This window comes from Cervus elaphus, chromosome 20, assembly GCF_910594005.1.
Source record: "Cervus elaphus chromosome 20, mCerEla1.1, whole genome shotgun sequence".
NCBI classification, from domain to species: Eukaryota; Metazoa; Chordata; class Mammalia; order Artiodactyla; family Cervidae; genus Cervus; species Cervus elaphus.
The window spans coordinates 69,454,027-69,471,165 of NC_057834.1; positions in this window are offsets into that span (position 1 = coordinate 69,454,027).

A 17,139-nucleotide genomic window follows, 5' to 3' on the forward strand; every position below is an offset into this window, starting at 1 on the left:
GGGTAGGGATTTATTGTTCTTGGGACAAAGGATGTAATCAAAAGGCTTGTTCCTAACACTACTGGGGATCAGCCTCTTGTCTTAAAGACTGTTTTTTGCTGTTTTTAGCTTTTGTCACATTGTTCTGTCATTTAGTGTCAAATGGGGCAAGTTCTCTTTCCCTTTGTAACTAATCATTGCTGACACACAGTTAAAAATCTTTTACTCCAGAGAGTCTCCCTGTGGTGTTTCAGGTCAGCCTCACCCCAGGTGAAAATACCATACATGGTGTCTCCAAGTCTGGGATCTAAAAATACAACACGCTTGTTGTATGCTGGTACTTTGTAATACATGAGGCTGGATCATCTATCACTGAGACGATGTACTGTCCAACAGTCCACAGCAAGGCCATCCCTGGCTTTGTTCAAAGTCCTGTGGAGGCAGCGAGTGAAAGAGGGCCTCATCAGCCCACTGCCCCCTGCCCAGCCCTGCAGGAAGCCTCCAGCGTGGGATTTGGTTTTTCCTTGACTTTCGGAGGTGGTTTCCCAGGAGTTCAGCACTGTGAAGCCATATGGCTATTTGTTTGTTCCGATTTCTTTCTAGTTGCTTCTCAAGAGTATAAAGAAATCCTAAATTTTTAACCAGGGATGATTGCGATATACTCATTTATACAATGAAATCCACCTCTTTGGGTGAGAAGTTTTATGAGTTTTGACAAATGTGTATAGTCATGTAACCACCACCAAAACCCAGATACAAAAGAGCTCCAAATTACATATTTGTGTCCTTTGTGGTCAACTCCTTTCCACAGCTCCAGTCAGTCACAGAGCTGATCTGTTCTGTCTTGGTAAAATCAGACCATATTTGGACTTTGAATCTGGCTCTTTAAACTTACCATGATGCATTTGAAATTCATCCATGTTGCTATGCATATCCATAGCTTGTTCTTTTTTATTGCTAAGTAGTACTCCATTGTACAAAACCACTGCAGATGTTGACTGAAGCCATGAAATTAAAAGACACTTGTTCCTTGGAAGAAAAGTTATGACCAACCTAGATAGCGTATTAAAAAGCAGAGACATTACTTTACCAGCAAAGATCTGTCTAGTCAAAGGTATGGTTTTCCAGTAGTCATGTATGGATATGAGAGTTGAACTATAACAAAAGCTGAGCACCTAAGAATTGATGCTTTTGAACTGTGGTGTTGAAGACTCTTGAGAGTCCCTTGGACTGCAAAGAGATCAAACCAGTCCATCCTAAAAGAAATCAGTCCTGAGTATTCATTGGAAGGTCTGATGCTGAAGCTGAAGCTCCAATACTTTGGCCACCTCATGCAAAGAACTGACTCACTGGAAAAGACCCTGATGCTGGGAAAGATTGAGGGCAGGAGGAAAAGAGGACGACAGAGGATGAGATGGTTGGATGGCATTACTGACTCGATGGACATGAGTTTGAGCAGCCTCCAGGAGTTGGTGATGGACAGGGAAGCCTGGTGTGCTACAGTCCATGGGTTGCAAAGAGTTGGACACGACTAAGCAACTGAACTGAACTAACTCCATAGTAAGAACATACCACAGTTTATCCATTCACCAGTTAAATGACATTTGGATTGTTTCTAGTTTGGGACAGTTATGAATAAAGCCACTCGTGTACAGGTTTTTGTTTACAAGCTTTTTTTTTTTTCTTTTGGGTAAATATGTTTGCTAGATCTATGTTGAGTGCATACAACTTTCTATTTTCCAAGGTGGCTTTTTATCATTTTATATTTCTAACCATCAGTCTTAGTTGCTCTGTATCCTCCTTAACATTTGGTACTATGTTTTTTATTTGCTTCTTTTGTTTTTGCTCTTTAGTGATTTTAGTTAGTGTGCTATGATATCTCATATTGTGATTCTAATTTGCATTTTTATAAAGGCTAATTATACATTGTACCTTTTTGTGTGCTTATTCGCCATTTTTATATCTTCTCTGGTAAAGTGTTAGTTCAAATATTTCACCTATGTTTTAATCAAAGCTTGCTATTCTTATTATTGGATTTTGACCATTCTTTATACATTCCAGATACAAGCCCATGGCATTTAAGAGACATTCCAAAAATTCAAATTTTACCTGCTGTGTACTATAACTTTTCTTTCAGCAGAAACTCAGCAACAGCAAGAAGACTTACACTTTTCACAGTTTGAAGGCACAAAAGTGATCAGTTGTAGATCTGAACTCTTTTGAATAAGATTGCTCTTCCTTTAATTTTTGGAAGAAATCTTTTAATGAAGCAAACTGTCCAGAGACCTGACACCTGGTCCCCTTTACTCTATCACATTAATTGGCTTCATGATTTTATCCAGTCTATGTCTTTAAATTCCACCTCCATGCAAATGATTTCCAGATTTGTATCTCCAGTCTGACCTATAGATTCATATCTCTGACTCTAGATACATACCTCTGACTGCCTAGTCAGTATCTCTAAGTCAATACACATTTTAAAATTCAGCATGTCACAAACTGGACTCCTGGTCTACCACCCAAAAGTTGTTCCATTTCAGTTCTCTCCCTCGCAGCTGATAGCACTTTATGCTTCCACTTACGTGGGTCAAAACTTTCAAGTGATTCTTAACTCTTTCTCTTGCACCCTACATCCAACTCATCTATCATGATGTTGTCTCTACCTTGAATATACATAAAGAATGCAATTACTTCTCAAAAGTTCCTCTGCAACCATCCTGATCTAAGGCACCATTGATTCTCATCTGGATTACTGTAATGTCCACTTGAGGAGGATTTCTACCTCCTGCCTTTCCTTTCTCCCCAAACCCCACCCCTATAGGCTACTGTCAACAGAGCAATCCCAAGAGTCAATTCAAAACTTAATTCAGTTGGGAGATTGGGATTGACATATATACACTCCTATGTTCCCAGGTGGTGCTAGTGGTAAAGAATCTGCCCACCAGTGCAGGAGACATAAGAGACATAGATTCAATCCCTGGGTTGGGAAGATCCCCTGGAGAAGGAAATGGCAACCCACTCTAATATTTTTGCCTGGAATTGATGGAGGGGCCTTATGGACTACAGTCCATGGGACTGCAAAGAGACGGACACAACTGAGCACACAGCACATTATTTATAAAACAGATGAGAACTGACTATATAGCACTGGGAACCCCACTCAGTGCTCTGTGGTGATCTAAATGGGAAGGAAATCCAAAGAAGAGGGGGTATATGTATACACACAGCTGATTCACTTTGCTGTAGAGCAGAAACTAACACAACATTATAAAGCAACTATTCTCCAATACAGAGAAGGAAATGGCAACCCACCCCAGTGTTCTTGCCTGGAGAATCCCATGGACAGAGGAGCCTTGGTGGGCTGCTGTCCATGGAGTCGCCCAGAGTCAGACACAACTGAAGTGACTTAGCATGCATGCATGCCTTGGAGAAGGAAATGGTAACCCGCTCTAGTATTCTTGCCTGTAGGGTCCCAGGGACAGAGGAGCCTGGTGGGCTGCTGTCTATGGGGTCGCACAGAGTCGGACATGACTGAAGCGACTTAGCAGCAGCAGCAGCATACTCCAATAAAACAAAACAAAACAAAACACTCTCAAACCTAATTCAAGTAACTATACTCCTCTACTTAAAAATCCTGATGAGGCAAAGTCAAAGCCACCATCTTCACAATGATCCCTAGGGTTCTGTGTGACCTGTTCCTGCCCCCATTATTTCCAGATTCCTTCCTAAAAAAGTTTCATGGCACTGAAATCACCAAATTCCAGCATTGTATTTTCCAGATAACTTAAAATTAAATGGCACAAATGAAAAAGTACTTTACTCATGTCAAACATGCAACAAGTCAATAGTAGAGCAACGAACAGAATTTTGTGCCTTGCCCACTTCTAATACTATATTCTGACTACTGGATGTTTTATCTTCTCAGGGGCTATAATAACCTTGACAAGAAATAAAAATAGTTGACAATTATTCATTACTTACTGTTTTCTGAGTACCTTGTATATATTTTCTTTAAATATTCACAACTCTACATGGTATTTATAATTGTATTCATTCTTTAGGGGCTGAGCCTAAGACTTAGGATGTGTAGGGAACATCCTTCAAGCCAAACTGAGGGGTAAAGGAGCGTTCAGGTGGACCAGGCTCAAACCCAATCTCATTATTGCCTTATCCTTCTCCCTTTGTCAAAAGTAGGTAAAAATATGAAGAAAAATACAAAGATTATTTTTCCTAGATTTTTTTTATATAAAAGATATCAAAGGTAAACATTTTTATGCTTTGTAATTCTATCTTCAAAACACTCTGTACATGCTTATGTCTTCCTTTATTGTTTTTTTTTTCTTTTTTAACCCATACCCATGTAGGTGGCAGAGGCCTTATAACCCTGGAAGAAATGCTGCTAGTGAAGAACATGAAACTCTAAAGAAAATAGTGAATTTACAGGATATGAATCAAGTTCTCCTGCCGTGGGAACCAGCCAGTCTAATCAATATATAGATCTACTTAGCTTTATGAACTAAATGCTCCTGAAAAGTTGTCTATAAAATAAATATTTGTATATGAAAATCATACATTCCCACTGCCTTCCTCTGTGATTTTAGAAAGTTGTTCCCACACATACAAAGAAAAATATTTACCCTACTATATTACAGAAGGATGCTGGTGAAACTAAACACATTCTTGAAGGAATAGTCTGAGTGTCAACACCACTCATGCAAGAAGTTCATCAAATGAACAAACAATCTATATGATCACTGATACTCCTGCAAAAACACAACTATGTCAAAACACACAATCAATCCCCACTCAAATATTTAAACATCATTCCTAGGCTGTGATGCTGGGAATTTAATAAAACTCAATGGAAATAAATGAAAATAACTTTCTGGAGAGTTGCTAGGTGTCCTCTGCTTGGCAGTTAAGTTGTTACTGCTGCTTTGACTAGCCACATACTCCTTTACCAATCAATAGAAGTTTGCTGACCTTAATGAGTACCTAATTGATTAAAAAAAAGAGAAAAAGAGAGATTCTATGCCTCTTACCTGATAAGAACAATTGTAGTGTCACTTGAGATAAGGGGAAGGTTCCTACTACTTCTACATAAGCCTGTAAACTTTAGAGCAAGATGTCAGGTATATAAATCAGAACGTAGCCTCCTGTGTTAGCTATTGAGATGTCATTCTGTGCAGCTTGGGAGAATCCTATCTGGGAGCAGCTTGATTGCCTCCTCTTCAAAAATGTGCAAAGTAATGGCAATGACTCATAGAATCATCCGTAGAATTAAGTATTAATTTACTCACATGTCTTATCTAATTTAACCCTCATCAATCACAAAATAAGTATTATTTGTCATGATCTGACAGATTCAGAAACTGAAATTGGAGAGTAGAACTCACTTATTCAGTATTAGGCAGTTAATAGAATTTGAATTAAGGTCTTTCCTAACAAGAGTTCTGTGCTCTCCTTTTTAACAAAGCAGTTACCTCATTGTAGGCCTTCAAATGAGTTTATACATTTAGTGACTCATTTACGGATCAGCAAGCAAGTATTTGTTCAATGGATGAATGAATGAATAAATACATTGTGTGTGAATTCACGTGCATGTACATAATGTGTGTGCAAATTCATGTCATTGAAACTTTAGTACTTGTTTTGTATCAGTGGAATAGAATGAGTCCTGATTAGAAAGTTATTGCCCATAACAAATTGTAAAGAAATAGAAGAAACAAAAACACCTAACCACCACTAACCCTACTCTAAAATTAACTTCTTTTGTCTTGTGATGAATTCACAGTTTTCCTAGACAAATTTCCTTTACTGAAATAAGAGCTATGGGATTTGGAAAACTGTCATCAAACCAGACATGTCAGTGCTTAGCAATCATACTATTTCTGAAAAATAAAGCCAGTACAATTATAAATATGGCAGACATTGTCAAATTTTCTATAGTGTAAGAAAATGCTTATACTGTTACTAAAGCATTTGAATTATTAATAGATCTGTTTTTAAGAATATTGACGTTTCAGTTGATTTGAATGGCCCTTAACAAAGTGAGGTTTAGCATTCGGGCTAGGTTGGCAGGCCAATTTACAGATCCAAGTTCTAGATACTCAAAAGCAAGTATCAGTCAAGGTGGAGAATTCCCAGTGAGGGAAACCATTCTGGTGGCAGCTACTGTTTCGTCTCCTTAGTTCTGAGACTACCTAATGCGGAAAAGAAAGTGAAATTGTTAGTTGCTCGGTCATGTCCAACTCTTTGTAACCCCATGGACTGTAGCCCGCCAGGCTTCTCTGTCCATGGAATTCTCCAGGCAAGAATGCTGGAGTGGGTTGCCATTGCCTTCTCCAGGGCGTATTCCCAACCCAGGGATCGAACCCAGGTCTCCTGCATTGCAGGCAGTTTCTTTACTGATGGAATTAAAGGAAAAGAGCATAATTCCTGAGATCAGGCATCCTTGATTCAAATTCCAATATTTTAATTTATTATTCCATTTAACAAATACTTCTTTTTATTAAACAGGTACCAGCTGCTTTCTCAGGAGCTATCGAAACAAAGGCTGATGATTGTAAATGGCCCAGTATCCCAGCCAGCCCTCCTTCTTTGTTAAATCCTTCTCTGTGGAGTGGGGGTAGGGAGGACTTTCATTTAAAAAAACCACACCAGCATGGAACAGGTTCTGACCAAAGGGAAGGAGGGGTCTCTGCATTTCTGGGTCACAGCCCAGTGAAGTATAAAAATGTTTCTCCTGATATCCTTGAATAGAGCAGTAGTGGATGGGGCAGTGAGTGACCTGCCCATTCCCTTTGGCTCTGACGGTCCCAGTGCAAGCTATTATGGGCTGCTGACTGCAAGCACCTATGACTGCATGAGGGCTTTCTCTGGTTTCTAACAGAGAGCAGGGCCTGATACTCCCTTTCAGACTAGCATTCTTTAGTAAGGCGTGCATGTATGCTCAGTCACTTCGGTGGTGTCTGACTCTTTGTGACCCAATGAACTGTAGCCTGCCAGGCTTCTCTGGCCATGGGATTCTCCAGGCAAGAATATTGGAGTGGGCTGGCATTTCCTAATCCAAGGGATCTTCCCGACCCAGGAATCGAACCTGTGTCTCCTGCGTCTCCTGCATTGCAGGCAAATTCTTTACCCACTGAGCCACCTGGGAAGGCCCATTCTTTAGTAATAGAAGGGAATCCTGCCCTTAGGTGGGACATTGCTGAGGTAAGTTCCTTACAGTCTCCCAGCGTTTGGCAACCCAGGAGTCCACTGCACACACACTAGCTTCCTCCCTTCTCTTTCCTGGCTCATACCTGCATTCCACTACTGGCATTTCCTGAGATCATCTCCCCCACAAACTGATATACAGTGAGTCCCCTACATTCAAATGAGTTCTGTTCCAAGAGCAAGTTCATAAGTCCAATTTGTTCCTAAGTCAAACAAAGTCAGCCTAGGTACCCAACTAACACAACTGGTTATATAGTAGTATACCATAATAGGTTTTTCATACAAATAATACATATTAAAAAGCCACAAAAAATAAAGACATTTTTAATCTCACAGTACCTTGAAAAGTACAGTCACACAGTGTAACAGCTGCATACGAGGGCTGGCACCCACATACGCATCTTTGAAAGTTTGCAACTTGAAAGTTCACATGTAAAAGTCTTCCTACACTTAAAGCTTTGTCTCAGGGTCTGTTTCTGGGGGACCCAACCTAAGACAAAGACTAAAGGACTTGTGTGTGAAAACATACTGAGTGTGTACAGGGCATGGCCCCCCACCCCCAGCAGCACAGTCTGTGCTGGTACCTGCAAGTCTTCCCACCTCTGCACCCCAACTCTGTGGTCAAGGAGCTATTTGGGGAGTTGTCTTATCCCAATACACACATGGACAGTTGATCCTTAACAACTCAGGTTGAACTGCACAGTTCCACTTAGCCATTTTTTTTTCCCCAAGAGTAAGTACTACAATACTATACCATCTGAGGTTGATTGAATCCCCAGATGTGGAACCACAGGTGTGGAGGGCAGACTATAAGCAATGCAGGCATTTTTAACTGAGCAGGAGGGTCAGTGCCCCTAACTGCCATGTTGTTCAAGGGTCAACTTGTACACCCATTTCCATGACTTAATTTTCAAAGAGGCTTGAGCATGCATGCAACACAATGCCAATGAATGTAAGGAAAGTAGTGACGGGGAACGTATAAGGCCAGGATCATTCTCAAGAAGCAAAGTCAATGGTCTGTGAACAACAAGAAATGGGAACCTGTGCCAAAGGTTAAACACACAGTCTTCCAGAGGACAGTGTCCTGGGAAGAGGTAGAAGGGGAGCAGGACTTCCATAGCTCCAGCAGGCTCTAGGTGAGAGCACATCCTGGAGGACCAGTTGAAAGCAGGAAAAATGAAGAAAGCCATGATACCTAATGGAGACCCGAGGTCGACACTGTGGAATTTTCCTGAGAAAGGAGGCATACAGCGGCTTCATCATTCTGCTGAGGTGTTGAATTTCTGGGAGTATTTGTGGAAGTAGGAAGGGAACAGGGATGGTGTGATTAAAAGCACCATCATGAGAAGAGGCTTTAAAGGGGTGAGAGCAGAGAACAGAGAGAATTAGTGAGCAAGAACGAATCCACTTGGAACTCAAGGCCAAGGTTGGGAGGCCTTGCTCCTTCACGTGGTGAGAAGCCAGGCAATCTCCCCGCCCTCAACCCTTTACTATATGGTTTGAGAGCAAGCATGTCAGCTCTTCAATGAAGAACTGCTGATAATAGTCACCAGCATACTCGGTTCTCCTGGAAACATTCTGAGGCAGACACTACATCTGCCACACAGAGAAGAGGATCTGCTTCTGACAACCACACGGAGGAGGAAACAACGGTTGGCCAGAAGGGGCCAGATGCCCTCACAGTGGGAGAGGAAGGGGCTCACCACCTGAGTGGCTCCAGCACTTCCCACCTGAATTCCTACACTGGTCAAGGATTTCAGGATGAGAACATTCCTATTCAACTGCCTCTCCATCCTACCCCATCACACATGTGAACGCCCATTTCCATGAGTGAATTTTCAGAGGCTGGCATCTCAGCTGAAGGAAGCACTGTGTGGGTTAGGAGTGTTGCTGTGGGGGTACAGATGAGGGATCCTGAGGTGGGAGGAAGGATGGAGAGAGCATGGTATCCCTCTGTTCCCCCAACGTGTTTCTTCCCCACCACCAGATTGACAGGCAGCAAAGGTCCTTTGACAGGTTGATTGACAGGTCCTTCTTAGACCAAAAGGAAGAAGTTAGGATGTATGGAGCTAAATTCACAGATGTTATAAGGTTCTGGACCCAATTTATTCTACTCTGAATCCAGGTGACAAAGGACAGCATAGAGATGGGGAGAAGGTTTTTCTTAGCCCTTCTCATGGGCTAAGAAGGTGAGAAGCCAGGCAACCTCCCCACCCTCAACCCTTTACTATACAGTTTGAGAGCAAGCATGTCAGCTCTTCAATGAAGAACTGCTGATAATAGTCACCAGCATACTCCAGCCCCACGATACCCCCACAATGGTACAGCTCAGTCTCCCAAAAGGCTCTTGGGGCCATTCCTAGAATGTGCCAAGAAGAGTCTTCTGTCTAACGACACTGCAACACTGGTGAAACATCTTGCAAAGAACTTGAGAGACTGAATCCTAAGTGAATGTATCCCAGGGTGAGCCTACACACATGATTAGTGAATCAAGTGGGAGATCGGCTGGGATTCTCAAATGAGCAACTAGGGGCTCTGAGCTGGTAAAGTTCAGGTAGTAATGTTTATGAGCCATCACTTATAAGATCAGGGTCGTCAGGTTACACAAGTAGTTAGGCATCCAGATATGGGGTACAGAAGTCGATGTAAGAGAGCTCAGTGCTGGCTCTACATTAGTGAAGGTGATTCCACAAAGCTCTTTTGGGAACAACTAATATGTATGGAACAGATGTTGAAACACTCTCTAACTTTTAGAGACCTATGAGAACAAAATGTTTCTACCAGAGAAAAAGAATGTGGAGATGGAGTATGAATGCTTCTGGGTGTTTTAAGACTTACTATTAGAGAAGAAGCTTCACCAGTTCTTCAGCAGGCAAAAATGCATCATTCTGAGAGCAAATAGAAAAGAAAAACATTGAAGTTGTCTTGTATTGACTTCACCTGTCATTCTGGTGGTTGCTCAAACATCCCCTTAATTCCAAGAGATGCTTTTGAACTATTGAACTGTGCACTTGAGTTTGGTGTCCACATTTTGTCAGGCCTTGTATAAATGCACCACTGAAGGAAAAAAAAATAGAGGAAATAAATCATTGTGGAAAGGAAAAAAAAGTGTGATGTTTCACCTCGGATCATCCCATGGAATAAGAAAGAGTTGACCACTAGCCACAGTTATGCATCCTGTAAATCCCAAGGCATGAAAAACATCTCTTCCCATTCCATTGAATGCCCCATGGCCATAACTACTGCCTCCTATTCATTCAGAACAACGTGGAAGGGACATCACTGAAGCACTTTTTTTCTGAGCTCAAAGATATTGAAATGACCACTGGCTCGAAGTGAGAATTATTTCACCAAAAAGTTAGCCAAACAGCCATTTTAAGAGACCCTTCTCCATCAGTGACATGCCCTTCCCTCCCCTGCCAAGGAATGAATTGACTGAATAAGTAGATTGCCTACATGGATCAATTGTTTTATGAACAAGTAGTCTTTGCCTTTAGACTTGTATCCAGAAGTATTTGGTAAAATCATATTTTATCCTATGAGAAAGAAAAGACACACCACTAAGAGTTAGGAGTCCAAGGCTCTTAACCTATTCAGCAGATGAAGAGCAGCACGACCTTTGTGCGTTTCGGTTTCCTCCTCTGTGAAATGGCCAGAGCAGCTAGTTTGGTGCTCTCCAAGGTGCTGCCAGACCTAGCATTCTCCGATGTTTGATTCTGGTTGCAAAGCACAGAAATGCTTTTGAAAACTGCCACCACATACGTTTTGCACCCTCAGAGAGAGTTTTATGAGATGTAAGGCCTTCTCAGGAGAAAATTTACTATTCAATAGAACAAAGATTAGTTAAAGGATTCGCAGACATCTTTATTTTCCATTTACTTTTTAAATTGAGATAATTGACAAATAGCATTATACATTTCAGATGCACAACATAATAATTTGATGTAGGTATATACTGTGAAATAATCAATGCCAAGAAAACCTTCTGATGTGATGATCTCTGTAACATATTTTTGATATAAAATTACACTCAGGAAAGTTCCTTTGTGGAGACACAGTGTAACAGAGAAAGTTAACATTTGGGGGCTTTGACCAAGAAAGCATACTGCAAAAAAGACTAAGCTCAAGTCTGAGTCCACAGCTACTATGCATCACAGAGACATGAGTTGTTTGGTTCAGCATTGGTCTGCAGTGACAGCATAATAGACATGTTTCTCACAGTGTCTCATTAATCCTTACCAATACTAGATAAATAATCCTATGAAGTGGTTATCAATATTACTGCCATTTTACAGATGAGGAAGACTCAGACCATAAGTGTCAGGGCCAGGGCTTAAATCCAGGTAGGTCTTGACACCAAAAACTATAATTGCCACTTCTACTCCATCCTTCAGGACCTGTTAAGCAGCCAGTAGGCCGGGCTTTGCTTTTGGACATGCAAGTCCAGACTGAGTGGCAGGACCACACCTCTCCTCATAAAATCTCTTCTGGCCACGTCTGATGCCAGGCTCAAGCTTACTAGGTCATCTTGAGGCTGTCAGCAGAAGTTTAGACAAGTTGAGAAAGGAAAATGAGGGTTAAAGAACATGTCCTTCAGATTAATTCAAAGTCCTGGGACCCTTTCCTCTCCCCTTCCTCCTGGTAAGACTTGAAGTAGTGTGCAACTGAGCAGAGAAAAATATTGAAAAGGAAATCTATCAGAAAAGAAAAATAACTTGAAAAGAGATTCAACAAGAAGCACCTAATCTTGTATCAGCAGACACGGTTCCACACATCCTCAGCTCTAGTCTTCATCACAGCCATCTCTCAACTGTGGAGGCAGAAATAATATCTGCCCACTCTGCCTTACCTGAATGCTATAGAAGTCAATGAAAATGCATGAAAAGGGTTTAAATCTCATTGAAATTGGTTAAATGGATTCTGGGTGCTTTCTTTATGTATTATTACAAATTATCTTTGGTATCGTAAGTAGCAGCCATTCAAGAGAGCTCTCTCCCCTCTCCATGCAGAAACTTATTTTTACCACCTACACAGTGGTTTTTTTGACAAAACTGTTCTTCCTCTTGTAAAGAAAACCAGCAACTGGCTATAAAATTATTTCCTTGGGATTAAATTTGAAATGACACAACTCCAGCAAGTTCCCAATCCATAATATATTTCTGAGTTCTTCATCTTTAAACCCTCTGCATAGTCTCATCTCTCTCCCATGTGTGTGTGTGTGTGTGTGTGCGTGTGTGTGTGTGTATTTAAAAGCCAGACTCCTAGGACCAAGACATAGCAAATGAATGCATCCTTGGGGGAAATGCTAAGTTAGTGACATGAAGGTTCTGGTCTTGTAAGACATCCAATATTATTTGGCTTAAAGCATAGCCCTGGCTTCCAAGGCAATAGACCCAGGTGAAACTAGGATCCTAAAATTAAGAGAAAGAGAGGGACAGTGTTGTATCTATAACTCCCATGTTAACTCAAAAAAGAGAGAAAGACATTTCCAGAGAGGAAATAACTTTTTTCTAGATTCATCATGTAGGAAAATTCAGTGCTTTTCTGAAAAGCTCTGTGTAGGATGCTTTTAACTCAGTTTAGTCCCCATTTTAAATTCTGTTTCTTGGGGCAAAAACAGCTTTTTTTTTTTTTTTTTTTTTTTTAGAGCAGAGACAGGTAACAGTCAGCCTCCCAGATAGTCTAAAGCTTATGAAAGTCTTACTCTTGGCTTTCATCTCTCCATAAAACCGTACACTCTCCTGATTACCCCAAATTACAATGTTTGCTGCTACTCCCTTTAATCAGATTTGAGCAATTCTCTTTCGTTAAAAAAAATCAAAAGGCATTTCGCTTTCATAAGGTTTTACAATTCATAGAGGAGTGAATTCTGTTATCCTTCATTGCTCCCCATGAGAGACTTTTCTTTTAATGTTTTGAAGCCATGATTGTTGTGTATCGAGATGTTCTATCTTGGCAGCATGGTGGTGGATTGGATTATTTTGCTGATTTCTTACCTGCAGTGTAAGACTCCCATGTAGATTAAGACATGGTTTAAGAGGAATTATCTCCTTTTTTTTAATAGATCACTTACTGAGTCTCAAGCTCCAAACTCAACAGAAAATCAAGCTAATTGTTCATTTCTTCCAGGATATCCCTGAAGGATAATTGACCTCTGTAGATCAACTTCTTCATAGGAAATTAAATAATTAAGTTGGAGGAAAAACATTTCTTGTTCACTATTGCAATTGTAAAAGGTTTTTTGTATGTGTGATGAGGTCATAACCCTGCGTGCATTTTATACAAAGATTAACACACCTTTTTCTCAAGCCTGTTTTGAACTAGTTATTTGAAGCAGGACACACATTTACTACTATAGGTAAAAATCTTTACCTTTCAAGTTACTGAAATGAAATATTCTCAACCTAAAAGAACCTCTACTCACCCAATAAATCAAATTCTTCTATGCCAATTGGATTAATTCCTACACTAAAAAAAAAAAAAAAAAAAAGTGACCTGGAAATATACAATCCAGACAGCTCTGAAAAAGTGTAGGTTTGGATGTTTTCCCCAATTGGCACATTTTCCCTTTATTATTTTAATCTACTGTGTCTATCTTCCTCTCCTACAAATTTTCAGCAGTAACTATGATTTGTACTCCCCAAATGATAGAAAAGAGTGTAAACCCTAAATTCCCAATTCAGTCAGAACACAGATCAACAGCCCGAGTGAGGCAGCTGTGTTTCCTATCATGTTGGAAGCACTTAAACCCAAAATATTGTAAATATATAGTCTTTTCAAAATAAGAGGAGATCCTAATAAATGTCTCCAAATGCACTAAAAATTACTCTTAAATTACAGAAGCCCTGACATTTCCTAGCTTTATGCTTAGTTGTGTCCAACTCTTTGTGACCCCATAGACTATAGCCTGCCAGGCTCCTCTGTCCATGGGATTTTCCAGGCAAAAATACTAGAATGGGTTACCATTCCTTTCTCCTGGGGATCTTCCTGACCCAGGGATCGAACCTGGGTCCCCTGCACTGTGGGCAGATTCTTCACAATCTGAGTCACCAGGGAAGCCCGATATCTCCTAGAGTCAACTCTGATTTAAATCAATGCAATTTTAACCTAACAATTAAAACCTCCAAAAGGAGCTTTATCATGAAATATTTCAAGATGCTTAAGAAAAATGTAATAAGGTTCCCTAGCATGGCCTGAGTCATGGGAAATCTTCCTTAGGAGAGGACAACTTTTTTAGTTCAGTGCGCATCTCCAACCACCCCCAAAGTCTCTAATTGGTAAATCACTGAATCAGTTTGTGCACATTTGGAAAATTACTGCTTTCCTGCAATTTTCTGTAAGCTATTGCTAAATTGTTCTGTTGAATGTTAGTGAAAAATTATATTTTTAAACTACCTCTGAATCCTAAAAGCCCATGGCACAGTATTCTGTTTATGTGAGCAATTTAGCTTTATTAAACAGCATGGCATAGACTAAGTGAGCTAAGATAAGCTTGGTACACTACGTGCTCCAGAATCATCAGCCAGGGAAGCCCGTCCGTTTCCGTCCTGATTACTGAAAACTGAAAGGATAGCTGGGAAGAAGGAGGGCTGCTCCCCAGATAGATCCTATCCCTCTTTCACCTTGGATATGATTAGAGGAATTTTTCTAGACTGTGCAAATTTGAAGAACATTTTCCAGAAAGTACTTCTATGTGTGTGTGTGCTCAGATGCTCAGTCCTGTCCAACTCTTTGAGACTGTACAGACTGTAGCCCGCCAGGCTCCTCTGTCCATGGGATTTCCCAGGCAGGAATACTGGAGTGGGTTGCCATTTCCTTCTCCAGGGGGTCTTCCCCACCCAGGGATGGAACCCACGTCTCCTGCCCTGGCAGGCAGAGTCTTCACCACTAGTGTCACCTGGAAGTCCATTTCTTTCTGAACACCTCCATTTTCAGCATTTACCAAACCACCCATTATAGTTTGCTTTGCTGATCTTGGGCAACATGATAATATGATTCCCAAATAGAGTTTGAAGTGCTGTCCTCCGAAGACAGACTTTGTTCATTTGTTAAACAAATGGAATCAGGTAACTCAGTTATAACTACAAAATTGAGAAAGAATAGACATGTTGCGAATTATTTGCAAACATACAAAGTGATGGGAGCTTTACAGACCAAGGGAATAAAAATAGTTGCTGAAATCTGTCCATGCCCTCCCGACTCATCCTGACTGCAAGTTTTAGAAAAGAGGGATTAAAAAGGAACATGCAGAATTTCAGCGGATCATCACGTAATGTGTTCTCATGTTTCACCATGAAAAGTAATATTCTTGCTAAGCAGTTTGTTCCACTTTAAATCTTTAGATACTCAGCCTTCTCTAAGGTCATTGTATGAATTTAGACACACCATTCTGGAAACTAAATTAGCCTGCATTTACTGGGAAGTTGAATGCAGCCAGACTAATGGTAGTGCAAGTGTAATTGGTTCTCAACATGTGTCACTGTGTATACTTCTCAAGCCCTAGAAAAGATGCATTATGGGACTAATTTTTAAATGTTAATGGATATTGGACATTTGCCAGACACCCAGCTGTACACAAAACACTGAGATGGTAAATAGCTCTTGATCTGTTTAAAAACAAATGATGATGGTTTTTAGGATTCCGCAGGACTGACGGCATGGCAACCGGCTCAGACTCAGAGACTGACCCCATTAATGGCATTGAGGGGAAATGGTCTGATTTTTACCATCAAAATTAAGGAGCAAGGACATTGTGTTAAGGCTCAAATTATTTTTGATTAATATTAAGGAAAGTCTAGTCCCTCACACCTATTAACCTTACCTGTGTCAGCACAGCTCTTTGACAAGTGTTTTGCGTTTGTTTGTTTTCTATGGGATCAGGTCAAAATGAAAATGTCTTCCTCAATTAGCTTGGGTGTTAAAGCTGCACCTGGCTTGACCTGCTCACCTGTGCTTGCAAAGACAGCCTCGCTCTCCCACCAGGCACCAGCCTCAGGGTTGACAGAAAGGCAACAGGTTTCCTATCACTTGATCTGCTGCTGTTATCATTTTAATTGAGAGTCAACGAATGGAGCATTTTCTGTACATTCTTCCTCCAAAAGGTCTTACTAATTGTGTGCACTTGGCCAGTCAAGCCTACTAGCAATGACTGTTTTGTTTTTGTTTTTTTTTTTTTTTAGTGTTGGTGATGAGCTGCTTTTGATTAAAAAGCATTAGGAGAAAGTGTCATTTTTAGCATAAATATGGGAGAGAGATGGAGGCTGGGCACTGCAGCCCACTGTTCCTCTGGAAAGAGACCCACAGGGTGGTGTATTCAGCATCTAAAATGCCATCTGAGGCTATCAGCATGGCTTAAATATTTCATCAGCCAAGGAGAATATGAACATGAGTCTGACATCGCTTCTGGAGATGTGTGAGAAGCACCAGGGGAGCTCTGGTTTGTTGGCAGCTCAACAACTAGCAATTTGTGTAGGGTGAAAGCAAGAGAAAAAGACAAGAGAGAGAAAGTGCTGTTATTTGAATCCAGTAATCGTGAAATAAGAAACTTTGAATTTTCAGGACTAAGCAATGGTACTGACCTTTTAAGAAATAATTGGCAGCACTCACTTTAGGATGTGGTTCCACTTTTGACAACTTTATGGAGGGACCTTCTACATAGCCAGGCTTCTTTCTTACCTCTTAGGTTGTTTTGTACATCTCAGCAGTAAGGATATTCAAGCTGCAGCTTTGGTCCACTTTCTTCAGAGGCAACTTGTAACAACATACTGGTATGTGAAAGACACAGATTTAAACCTGGCTCTGCCACTGAACCAAAAATAGTAATTTGAAGCAAATTACAGTCTTGCTATACTGTTTCTTTAATTCAAAAGAGAATTATGTCTAAGGTATATAAAAGGGACTAGGACACAACAAGTACTCAGTAAGTACCAATAAGTAAAACTT